This window comes from Neopelma chrysocephalum, unplaced genomic scaffold (assembly GCF_003984885.1).
Source record: "Neopelma chrysocephalum unplaced genomic scaffold, ASM398488v2 Primary Assembly neopelma1_23, whole genome shotgun sequence".
Taxonomy (NCBI): domain Eukaryota; kingdom Metazoa; phylum Chordata; class Aves; order Passeriformes; family Pipridae; genus Neopelma; species Neopelma chrysocephalum.
The window spans coordinates 23,450,243-23,463,213 of record NW_020897691.1 but is presented as its reverse complement, the minus strand read 5'-3'; the positions used below and the strand labels follow the sequence as shown (position 1 = coordinate 23,463,213).

The 12,971-nt window shown below is 38.5% G+C and overlaps 1 long non-coding RNA gene across 1 annotated transcript; it reads right to left on the bottom strand.

Moving 5' to 3' along the window:
• Window positions 1-4,808: 4,808 nt before the first annotated feature.
• Window positions 4,809-12,198, bottom strand: LOC113970996. The gene is made up of 3 exons (XR_003535407.1): window positions 12,087-12,198; window positions 9,425-9,672; window positions 4,809-5,670 (listed from the first exon to the last, which is right to left on the bottom strand). It is a non-coding gene; the product is annotated as an uncharacterized LOC113970996 (long non-coding RNA).
• Window positions 12,199-12,971: the final 773 nt, after the last annotated feature.

The following is a 12,971-nucleotide window of genomic DNA, read 5'->3' as shown; positions in this document are numbered from 1 at the left end:
GTCAGAAGTCACTGCACTGTCTGAGAAGCTGTCAGTTCCTCTTGTGCTCTTCCACCACAGCTCTTGGCTGTCTGTTTGTGGCTGTCGAAGAGTCAAACATTTCCTGCTTGGCGGCCGGATGGAAAGGAAGTCCCATCTGCTTCCTGGTGCTGGAGGTGGTATGGAGAGCGAGGCGGCCAATAAAAGCAAATGTACAAAGTGAGACAGGATTTGATGACCTCTCAGAGCGAAGCTTTGTGTCATCCTGCTGGAAGGCAATCATTGTTCCTGTGTATAATTAGATGTCTGACTAACACCGTACCACAGCCTTGCAACAAAGAGGATTAGCAGGTTTAAAGGTTTAGAGATTCTTGATTCTTGTTTCCTTTTTCTTTCATAAATGATACATTTCTAGACTTGGATCAGTCAGGGTTGTATCACTCATCACCTCAGAAATAAAGACTTTTACTGATTGTTTAAGATAATTTAATGCTTATGAAAAGGGCTAGACAAGTTGATAGCCTTAAAGCCTTCCTCTTCTCTAAATTCTTTGCAGTGCCTTCAGACACTGCTTGAAACCTGTTTTCTTCATCTTAAATCTGGTCTTTTCTGACTGGTCTTGAACCCTAGACTTGTTGGTGTAAATCACCATAATATTGTAAAATTAATTTATACTGCGCTGGCTTGCAGGACATAGGGCTTTTGTCCATAAAAAGGTATGTGGAATTTGTAGGTATGTGGAATGTCTCTCTGTATTGAGTACAGAAACAGCAAACCTGCTTAAACTACCTTGGAGGTGGTGCATTCAATAAGATCTATTTCTACTGCTTGAATACTTCCTCAGACACTTTATATTGTCAGAAGACAGGTTTTCAGTGAGCAAAGAGCCATATCAATCCAGATCCACATGTTCACATCCATACTAGTGTTGTGCTGGTCTACATCTTGCATCAGAAGAACTGCTACCAGCTGTGCAGTGCTTCTCTCTCTAACTGTGGGACATGTACTAAAGTACTTTCATTTTCTTATGAGTTTGACAGCCTTGCACCACTATCTGTGTCAAATATTTTCACTATCTGTGAAAATATTATTGTTTATATAAAAAATTTCCATGTGAAGATGCTCATTATTAATGGAGGCAGATCTGAATATAAAATTTAAAGAAACCCCACCAACACTACATTGATAGCAAGAGCTTTAAATGCAAATTTTCTTAAGGAGTTCAGGTTACAAAATGTGAATTTTTCTCTAGTGTAAATGATAAATGTATCTGCTGTTCCATTGTTTAGTTTATGTTTTCTGTGTTAGCCCCAATTTTATGGACTTTGTTAATACTGCACTACAGAATTTATGAGAGACTGGTAGCATGGCTTTCTGGAAAACCATAAACTTGAGATTTTTTTTTTAATTATATCTTGACTTACATATTATTAAAGAGCAGTTGAAGTAGACTGATTTGTGTCAGTCTTAAGGTAGGTAATTTGCTTTACTTCTCTGCATTTCTTGTTAATGTCAGTTCATTTCTTTTGAAAGCTAGGGATTTGGTTTTGTTTGGGTTTTTTTCTATAGCCTTATCATGCTTTTTTGTGTTTGAAGATAATTTTTCCCCATTATCTTTGATTTCATTGTTATTCTTCTCAGCAGTACAATCAACAAAGCATACAGAATACTCTACCAATGCCAAGTTATCTTGCAGTTGTATTAGGGAGCTCTTTTTTCCTTTTACCAGTAAAAAGAAATAGATGAGATGGTACTATGAATAGCTTTTAAACTACAAATTTTGGTGTTTAGTGTTCTTATTCTCTTTCTTATAAAAAAAAAGGTCACAGATTGAACCATTGCTGTCAGTATCTTAAAATCTAGATCACACAAACACTATCATAGCCATTAGAAACAGTTTATCTGAATATAGTGTTTATTTTATCTGCTGCCACTGCTCTAGATGCCACATCCACTCCCCCCCAGGCCATGATCCTGCTTTGCAAATGGCAGTTAGGACCATTCACCTGGTAGCTAGCAGTGATGTCAGGCATGGTGTCTCTGATTTGTGCTAACCATGGTTTTACAGACATAGCAAGGAGGGAAGAGAGCTGTCACAAGATTGTGTAACTAGTTCACAGTTATTCAGTTCTTTTATATTTTCTTCAAGCACTGCTGAGTTTCAATTAAAAAATATGGAAAAGCAAGGTTATTTACTTTTCCTTTTTCTCCAGTTGTCTTATGTGATACATATTGGGAAGAAAAATAAATCTACATTCAATAAAAAAAAAATCAGTTTATTGAACTAGAGTATCAGTACTTTTATTTGCAAAGAATTTTTTTTTAAACATCTGATTCTTTGACATCTCTAGAAGAGGACAGCAAGATATGATGGGATAATTGTCTGGCCCAAAACTTCCATCTGAGTCCATCCCAGAAAAATCAAGTCATGAGGCATGTAAACTTCAGCTTGCATTAAGAATAATTTTGAAATTAAAATAAGTCTGGTTTTCATTTGAAATATTTCAGTATTTGAAATTCTGTCACAAGTTTTGTCAGAATTGCCTTTAGAAGATATAATATAGTTTTACAGGCTCTACTCAAGACACAATAATCTAGTTCCAGCAGAAAATATCTTTTTTCAGTATGCCTGATCCTTTTTCTCCAGTTTTTCAGCCCTCAACACAGCAGCAGTTCATCTGCTAGGACAATGAATGTAGTAATAGGAGAGAGTTTGGGAGAGGACACGGTGGGGAGGAAAGTTATGTGACACAGATTTTTTCACTGCTGTATTTAACGATACAAGACATAAACAATGGGGAAGAAATATGGATTCTAGCAGCAACCTTCTGTATTTCTGCAAAGACAGGGAGCAGGGTGACTTAATAGAAAAGAAAACCTAGAAGCATCTACCAACAGGGCCTAGGCAATAATGAGCAATATTTTAAAGGTATAAGATACCATATAATTGCTATACCTTAGGGAGGACTTGAAGTGCAAGACATGGTCCAATATCACTTGACTTTTCACTTTGCATCATGGTATGATGTGCTTCAAGGACATGTTCTAGATCTCCACGTAATATTTAGGAGGTCAGGAATGTTAATAAGAGAAGGATGGCATCTGCATGGTTCTGGAATTCTAGCAACTACTTTATTAACAACATTTAATAGCATCAAAATACTCAGTGGTATTGTGCTTTCTTGGTCTCAGTCTTGTGAAAGATTGAAATGATACTGCCCATCATTTAATGAGACAAACACTGAACATGTCCAATAGCATTTTTTGAAGCTGTGTGTGGGGAGGTATAATCATGGCCAAGTTGCTTGTCAGATCTCACTCAGAGTACAAAAAATTATCTTGCTGAGGTCAAGATCAGAAAAGAGAAATTATTAGAAATACAGGATTTAAAGCTGTCTCAGAACAAAAAGGATGATTAACGCTGGGCTGACTGAAAGGTACCTTTATCCTCACGCTGGTGCCAGTTTGAACACTTGAATCAGTTTTGGCACAGTACTCCGTCATGAATAACTGAGTATCAAACAGCAATGGAGATTTTAAACCAGAGCCAAGCACTTTCTTTTTACTTAAGTATGGGGTATTTCTTGGTGAGGTCAGTGCCTGAACTTGAATCTATTTGAATTATGCCGCCCTACACTTCTTGTTCTAAAATGATTTGCAAGACATTGAAGTGTTTCTGTCCTTTAAACCTGAAATGCTCAGCTTTAAAAGTAATTTATATCATTTAGAGTACTGAAAATAACATTTTCCGTTATGATGGCCAGTCTTCGCGAACGAAGATTTGGGGAAAGGTCTTTTACCTTTCCAGCCTGCGCAATGGATTTTTTTTAGGTGAGACACAGCATGCGCTGAACTGAGCCCACCCTTTAATCCTAAGGTTCATCTGCCGGGGCCAAGCGAGCTTGTACAGTGGCAGTGAGGTCCTCAGGACGTAGGTTTGTTTAGAGTGACCTTCTCATAGATGGATGGCCTCACAGGGCTAATGAGCTCCATCTGCCCGGGGGAGTGGGATTCGAACCTGGGTCACAGCGGTGAGAGTCCCGCATGCTAACCACTAGGCCACCAGGGGTCCCCATTTTCTGTAATTGAAATAAAGTAATTTACAATAATTCTGAGTGTTTGGACATTTGTTTGTAAAGTAACATTTCTTGTAATTTCTGAGAGAAAGAGATGTTTATCTTGGAAGTTAACTGGAAGCAATTCATATTTTCTCATCAAATTTTCTTGCTTCAGCAGATAAATAAGTTGAGGTTTAGTTTTGATGCCTGCTCAGCTGGTGCTACGAAAAAAATTTAGGAGCCGTAAGCTGGGGTGAGATAAGAAAGGGTTTAATTAGCCAAGGCAATAGAGATGTTACACGACGCGCGCGCTGGGCTGTGCCCGGGATGTTACATTTATAACAATATCTGGCCAATCCCAAGTGTGTCCACCCTATAACTTTTGGCCTGGTCCACCCCCTGGCCCGCCTCCTGGAATTGGGTCGGGGGGCTTTTTGGGACCCCCTCTTCATCATTCTTCATCATCTTCGGGGTACAGAGAGCAGAGTCACACAGTTCCTTGACTCTGTCCTGCGGTTTAGGCCAAGATACAGGCGTTCTCCAAACAAGACAGGCTTGCCTTGACTAAGAGACTAAACATCTTCTACTGGATATGGGAATAGGGTTGATATGGGGGTATGGAATGGGGTGGGAGGATTAAGGAATGTATAAACTAAGGGGTACTACAGGGAGGAGGGAGAAAGGGTTTCTAAAATCTACTTCTATTACCTATAAAACTTATAAGGTAAAAAAATAAAAAATCATTATGGGCTTAAGGCATCAGTTTGAAAGAGAGTGAAGAGCTATATGTAATATAATTGTTTCATCTCTACAAGCAATTACAATGAAGATATATTTTAAAAATTAATACTATGAGATGAGGCTATGAAATGTTCAAAGTTAAGATGGTAGTTGGTCTTATATCAAATCTCTCAACCTTCTTATCCAAGCCTGTCTTTACTTCATCAGTTACGATTATATCGACAATCTTTATCTTTGCCCTGTATACTGTTTTCGTAGCCTATCTTATCTCTTATTTCCATCCTACTCAGTAGTATCCTGTGACTTACTCCCATCACAGTTTACTCCCTTCTCTCTGAACAAGTTCTTTTCTCCAGTACTTTTAACTCCCTAAATCAAAGGGTATCATTGGGAAACCCAACAAAGTGTTTGCTGACCTTAGTTTAGGCGCTCAGACTTTGCACTTGCAGCACAAGTCATGATAACATCATGTTCAGCCTCTTAGGGGTGACAACTTTGCTGAATTAAACTGTTAAAATCTTGATCTATTGAACATGTGTGAACTTCCCTCTCCACACACCCCTCTCCACCCCCCAATAGTATGAAATTTAATGAACTAGGGTCAGATTTCAGAGGGATGCCAAAAGGCACATCCTTGATATGAAGTGTGCTCACTCCTCCCTCTGTCCTAGGTTTTAATCTGAAATGTGAAACACTCAGTTTAAGGTCACTGGAGTCAGTTCACATGGACAAAACTTCTTTTTCCATAGCCTTGTCCTTGAAAGCAGCCAAATTATTTTTACTGTAATATACCCAAAACAAACAAACAAAAAATTTAAAACTTGTCAGATGGAGACACCTAACATGGAAAATTTTATCCCAAATGATTGAAGCTTGGCAATGTTACAAATACCTGAAAAAAAAAAAGCCATTAAATGGGAGGTGTCAGGGAATCCAAATAGATTTTACTTTTAGCTTTGGGTTTAAAGTATGTATTAAAACCACTAGGGTACAGTTCCCAAAGTGTTAATCAAATGCATTCATTTTCCTTCACAGTTGTCCGCAGATATAGTAACCTAGGCAGCAGCTCCATCACAGGTAATGGTGGCTAAATATAGGTGCTAATGCAGTGCCTATGCTTTGGTCTTCTGGTTGTCTGTAAGAAGCCCAGCGCTATTCCTATGCTTTGATGATCCATAAGATCCATGTAAGTCTTGAAAGTACATGGTGAGCTGAATTTTTACTGTTCAAATGCTTAGTTAGCATTTTAAGTTGGCCAGATGATGGAGAAGTAAAAAGTGTAGGTAGAGCAACCAAAATTGCCCGTTGTTGTTGTCACTGAAGGTCACTTAATAAAAAGAGATCCTATGTGCTCCTGATCTTGAACAGATTCCTATCTGTGGAGATGGGTTTTTCAGACATCCTTTGGCCTAGGATATGGCATGAAGGGTTAAATTCTGGTAGGATCAGTGGAACTGATCATTGTTATTTAAATCAGAGTTTTAACTTATTATTGTCCATGTTAAAAGGCACAGTTCTGTAGCTATTGCTGCCCAACTTCAGATTTTTCAGGCTTTGAACACCATTTGAATGGTTCTTTCCAAAGTTTAAAAAAAAAATATAAACCTCCCTGTTTTTACAAAAAAAAAATCAGGTTCAGGTCTAAGTAATATTTTTTTATTATTATTTTATTTGAGAAACTCATGGACATAGTAAAGTACCATTTGCTCATGGAACCACAGCATATGCTATTACAATTAAACCAGAGTATCCACATGTAAATGAACTTTTCCTTCAGAGTTCACAGGATGTTCACATTGGGTCCATTTCTTTAAGACAGGATCTATACCATATTTTGTTTTGCCTTAGTTTACTTAGTACTGCAAAGGATTAATTTTTGTTTGTTTTTTCCTTTTTGATTTTTCTCTGTAGAATAACCATCTGAATATATTGTGGTTACATTACTCTTTTTGAGAAATAAAACAAAGATACTGAATTTTAAACATTAGTCCATTTACTTTGTTAACAAAACAAGAGTGGTCAAAGTAAAAGATTTTCTAAACTCTGAAGGAACATTGTCTGTCACTGCAAAAAAATGTTGAAAAATCAGCTGCTCAGTATTGACATTTCCTGTGTCACATCTTCACACAAAGTGATGGACAGAAATGGTCCCTAAATTGTGTAGAGACAAAGATTTCTGACAGCTGAACAGAACTTAGTTGCATCCCAAGATAATTTGTCAGAACTGCAGAAAAAGAATTATACTACCCAAATTAAGCCATTCTTAAACCATTTAAAGCCTGTTTATTTATCTACTAAATCAGTTTTAGTAACAACAAGGAGTTTATACACTTTTTATACCAAAGCTTTAGGCCCTAACAACATCAGGAGGTAGGTGAGGTCCTGTTTGCCCAGTGCTTGTGGTTTTGCTTTCCATCAATATTCTATCACAGGGATCCCAAAAACATTTGAGTAGACTACATTCAACCCTAATGCAGACAGTGTCTCATGATCTCACTTACCACATGATCACTGAGACCATTTCACATACCCTGTCATCATATAACATTCCTCTGGAGGGAAGGAATTTGTTTACATGGGAAACATCTCATGTACTTTAGGATTTCTTTTTCATGTGATATAGCAGAGGAAAACAAAGATAAAAGTCATTTTTCAAAAAGGAATACAAACATGCACCAAGTAAGCCTTTAGAAACACTTTTCTTAGCTTTAATGCCATCAGAAATGTTTATTTTGGATTTTTGGACATTTGAAAACAGATCTCCCCTTTGCAGCAAGAAATCTGAGACTGGCATATGCAGTCATGCCAATAGCCGCTAGTTCAGCACACTGTTTCTGCTAGGACCTCTATCAGCTGCTTCAGAAAATGTTACAGAATGAACTGGCCACAGAGATGTTCTTCTTAACCCATGTTAGTTAGATGTTGTTCTGCCTTGAAGCCTAACTCCGTCCACAAACTCCTGTGGGCTTTTAGAAATGCTTATTTTGCATGTTCTTCTTACCCACACGTCCAAGACTTTTTCTGAGTTCTGCAGGACTCTTGACCTAAATCATACTTCATGGCATGAATCCCAGACTGATTGCATGTTCTGGGTAATTGTTTCATTCATATTCCATGCCCCACACGACAACTGGGAAGCAAAGTTTAGGTTAAGCAGTTAGCTATATATGCCAGCTCTACGATAATGCTTTTTTTTTCTTCTAAATGCAGTTGGAACCAACCAGCAACTCAGTATGGCCAAGCAGCTGCAGAAAATACTCATTTCTGGATTACTCATCTGAGAGTGTCTGCCTTCTCTAATACCTGACTGTTTGTTCCAGGTCCTATACCCGATTACCCACAACTCCCACTTTCCCTGGCTCTCCCTTCTCTTATATTCTTCAAACTTATCTCCCTCTAAAATAAGCCCATTTGAAACATTTTGTGAAGACAGAGACAGCTGAGTTAACCTGTGTAATGTAAGACGCATAGGTAGCCCCAGAAATGCCAAGGCAGTGAAAAGAATTCAGGAAGTTTATTTGGAAGGCCAGAACACCAGAAACTTACAGAATACCTAACAGTTTACACACCACCTGAGGGAGAAAAAGGCCAGTTCCCTCCCTCTCAGGGCCTCTTTATCCTCTCTGTTTCTCCCCTGCCTTCCCAAGGCCTCTGTGCATGTCTGTTAGGGCTATTTCTCTCCAGCATAGGCGAGAGAGAGAGATAACACAGCCCTCTCTGAAACCCCCTCTGAACTGCAGAAAGGAAAAAAAAACCCTCTTGAGAAGGCACTTTGCAGTCTTCCTAAGAGAAAACAAGAATTTCTAGCTTTCCTGTTACAGATGCTTCCAAAAGCAAACTACCTCTACAACCTTAATTTCTCAAGGAATCTGACTCTCTCTTACATTTTGTCATGTTCCTTTTTTCTGGTTTTCATTTTTCATAAGGACTTCAGGATAAAGACTGTATTATTTCAATGTTTGCAAATTATCTAGGATATCATGTTATAGTCCACATTTTTGTCAGCCTTAAAAAAAAAGAAATCTTTCAGACACTACACCACCATTGTCAGTGGCTAATGACACATGGGATAATACACACACAAAAATGCAGAAGAGTGGTATGTATCCCTTATTTTTTGTCAATTTTTCATCTGGATTGTAATTCCATTCAAAACTACGTATTAAAAATGCCATCATATCTTCATTAATTAGTGTTAGCCAGGGTAGTGCTTCAGTGTTTCATATACTGTCTTATTTAATTTGCTGTATTTTATACCCTAACATCCACTTATGGCAGTGCAGAGTATCCTTCCTCAGTTCACACCAATAAGAGGAGACTGGCTATACAATCAAGGGTTTCTAGTCTTTAGAGAGACAAGGAAGGGACCAATTCAGGAAACAATGCAGGCCACACAGTGTTGACCCAGTGCATCCCAGATAAATGGTCCTCAGACATGAGATGTCTGACAGAGATGGGACCCCTGTGCTCACACCAGTACAAAGCCCATCCTTCCTTTTATGCAGCAGGATCCAAAAGCAGGCTGTGAATCATAATGGAGGTTGCCTCCAGATACCTCTAGAGTTGACCTGGAGGTTGCCTTCACTGGGGCTTGGGTGTGGAAAGTGCTAACCTGGAAGAGGTTATCCTCTCCCAAGACTACTCACCTTAAATTTCTTGGCTGCTTCCTTTTCTTCTACAAGGTCTTAGTTTGTGGGATCTTTTTTGCACTAAGTTTGTGTGTCACCTTTGATTCAGAGAAAGAAAGAGAAGGAATGGGAGATGCAGACGTGATCAGAAAGCTGAAGGTGAAGACATATGTCCATCTGCAAGACTGAGGACTGACTGCTGGGCTGACAGTGTGTCTGGAAAACCATGGTTCCACGTGGAGTGAGAAGAGTTGGCATCAGCATCTCTGTGTAAGAGAGAGAAGGAAAGAAAGTAGAAGAAGAGAGCTCGTCCCTCAGATATTGGGTTAGGAACCTGAGGTCCAGGTGGGAAGGACAGTAGTACTGTGACTACAAAATTTAAAGACAATTGTGTTCTAATCAGAAAAAAGATAGTGTTCCAAGGGTGTGATTCTTATTGTATATGTTGGGGGCAGCAATGGCCATTTAAAGTATTAGATGTGATCTTTAAAGCTGTGGATACTGTAAAAGAAAATATTAATGCTGCTTGAGTTTCAGCCCTTCAGTTTTGCATTACTCATCACCGAAATGCAGACAATTACATCAAAGCGGCTCAATAAAGGCTCTTGCAAAGAACCAAGCTTGAAAAGAAGGGATGCTGTATCTCAGTCTCAGATAAATTGGCTTCAAAGCAACTAAGAACTATGTTAATAGTTGGTGGCTCCCTCCAAACTAGGATAATACTGTAGAGGTTTGAACAGTAAAAGGAGGAGAGTGAATTTAGGGTGAGGTAAATGTTAGGCTAAATATACAATAAGAGAATGGAAGACTAGTTCAAACCACTGGATATTTTTCGAGTTATATCAATAAGACCAACATTTCGCATAATTTGTTTTGTTTCAATTATTTATTTTTCCTCAAAATATGTTTGTATTAGTATAGCATTCAGGAAATATGCTGGTTTGATCTCAAGAGCACTAGAGGTCTGCTCCCAGCACGAATACCTCAAGGGCAGCAAGAGATCAAAATGCTTCATAGTGACATACTTAGGGTCTATTGAGTCAGAATCTGTTGTCCTTTTTTTGACAGATATTCTGTTTTTCATGTGATCCTTTTGAAGTCATGGGGCTATCCATTGTTTCAAGTATTCAAAATCTGACAATAGAAAAGTTCCTTCTAAGGGGAAAATGTTGATTATTTGTTCCACCCTTGATATTTTGGATAGCATACTTCACAGCCATGCTAACTGCGATGACTCTTGTTTTTGTGATGTTGAAATTGTTGGCTAAAGCCTTCATCTGCGTAATTCAGTATTTGATATTTCATCTGGAGGAAGGAGAGGAAGGAAGAAAGGGTAGTCTGATTTTTTTCTTCACTTGAAGTTTTATTTTCACAAATAATAACAAGCATATTAGCTAAAGAACTAAAAAAATAATTAGAGATTAAGGTTACTTTCAGGGTTCTTTTATAATGTGGTATCATTAAAAGCAAGGAAGACTTGATATAGCCAATGCACAAAATTAGTCTAGTCTGTACTTTATAAATATGCATGGTATCAGTAGGAATTCTTTTTTTATATACGAAAGGACAAGAAAATCTCTCAGTTTATATATTCTAGGAAAATATTTATTTGCTGAGTACACGCTGAGCATCGTTCCTGCCTTTTCTTGGAATAAGCCCTCATCTCCCTGTGGTTAGCCAAACTGAATACACAGTTCATATAGTTTAAGGATTACTTAATTTAACAAACCTCTGTCCACTGTACTTTGCATTTATGATGCTGGCACATCATAACAATGGCCGGATGTGGATTACTAATACAGTGTTTTTCGTTTTGATTTTGCCAGCTTCATATGATTTTTTTATCTGAATCATATGTGCAGCACTGGATTGTTACCGAGACTGTACAGTTAGCACGTATAGAAGGAAAACTTCTTTCTTCCTTTCCTGTTAACAAGGAGAGTACTGATGAGAGTAGTGCCAGACTAGTTTAGTAGAGGCAGAAATGCAGTATAATATAGTCATCACTCCCAAATTCTGTCTTTTCGGTCTAACACCAGATAATGGAACTGTGCTGGCTGACAGGAGCTGCAAAACTTTGCCAAAAAGTTCATCTCTCCTAAAGTAAAAGGCAAGATCTACATGGCTAAGAGTAGCAGAGGCAACAAGTGGGTGAAGTTGTTTTTTGTTTACCCTGATCATTTCCATGGTGCAGTTTATGAATTGACACCAAAACAATTTGTGTATCAGTAGTTACAGATTGCTGTGCAAAGGAATCATAAAGTCATGTAATCATCAAGCTTGAAATAGACCTTTAAGATCATCAAAACCAACCGTCAACCCAGCACTGCCACTGTAACCCCTAAACCACTAACCCAAATCACCTAGCGCCACAATACCTCCAGGGATGGTGAAGGAATGAGCAGGCTGGGATAATAACAGCAGATAACCTGTTAAGCTTAAAAAGCTTTATTATCAGAAAAAAACATACCTAGAACCTAAGCCTAAATCTCACAGATTCATCTTCTTTTGTCTTGCTCCTTACCTTTGGCTCCTCTACCCCCAAAAAACTAACTTCTGTATATATAAGGAATTTGAAACAGAAAAACTTTTGTGACACATCTATTTAAGTTACCTTTCTTGTATATGTGCTGTATACAGCTTGAGTTGCTATCTCAATACATGTTTCAGTTATTCTTACCTGGCAAATTCATAATCCACAGCCTCGACATCTGAGGAGTCATTCTTTATAGTCTGCAGTTCCAGCTCAGTCATGGTCACAAATTGAAAGTGAGATTAATTTAGGAATGAGAATAAAGGCCCGTTCATCTACTTAAAAGCCACAGGGCTTCCATTTATTCAGCTCTTAACTTTCTCAACTACCTTAACAGCAAGGTAGCGAATGAGCCGAGGCAGACAGAGCAGGAAAATTATTTACTTAAAGTGACTGGAATTAGATTAGATAATAGGAGACATGTACCTGGGACAACAGCAGGTTTAATGAAAGTACATTGATAGGGCCATTTGGGAGAAGTAAGAAAAGAAGTAAGAAAAACCTTTTAAAAGGCTGTGAAAAGGGTTAGATAAACAGGACGACTGTCGCAGGCATTCAAAGAGTGGGTTGCTCAGCAAATTGGGTTTGACAGTAGCCATGTCTTTAAACCCCACCGTTTGGAAAGATAGATACAGAAAAAGTCTGGCTGGTCCCTGAGCTGGATGTGTTCTTCCCATGAGCTAGCTTCATACATCCCTTTTGTGAGGTCTTTCTATGCAATATTTCTTCCTTAGTGGGACTCACCGCATTATCTTTTAGCAATTTCTACCTTGATTGTGTCATCACCTTGAGTGATCAGCTTTGAATTCAGGGCAGTTTCAGAATGAGTCTACTCCTTCACAGGCGGTCACCAGCCCTTACGCCCCAAGAAACCTGAGGAAGTTGCTGAGGACATGATCCTTATCCATCTCCCTGGTTATCAAGTTGCTCATGGGGACAGGGGTTCAGAGAAGGGCTATATGTGGACCAGCATACCTTGGACACTAGGGAACAAGAAGAGAATATCAATATCAGGAAACCTAATTCTGATTT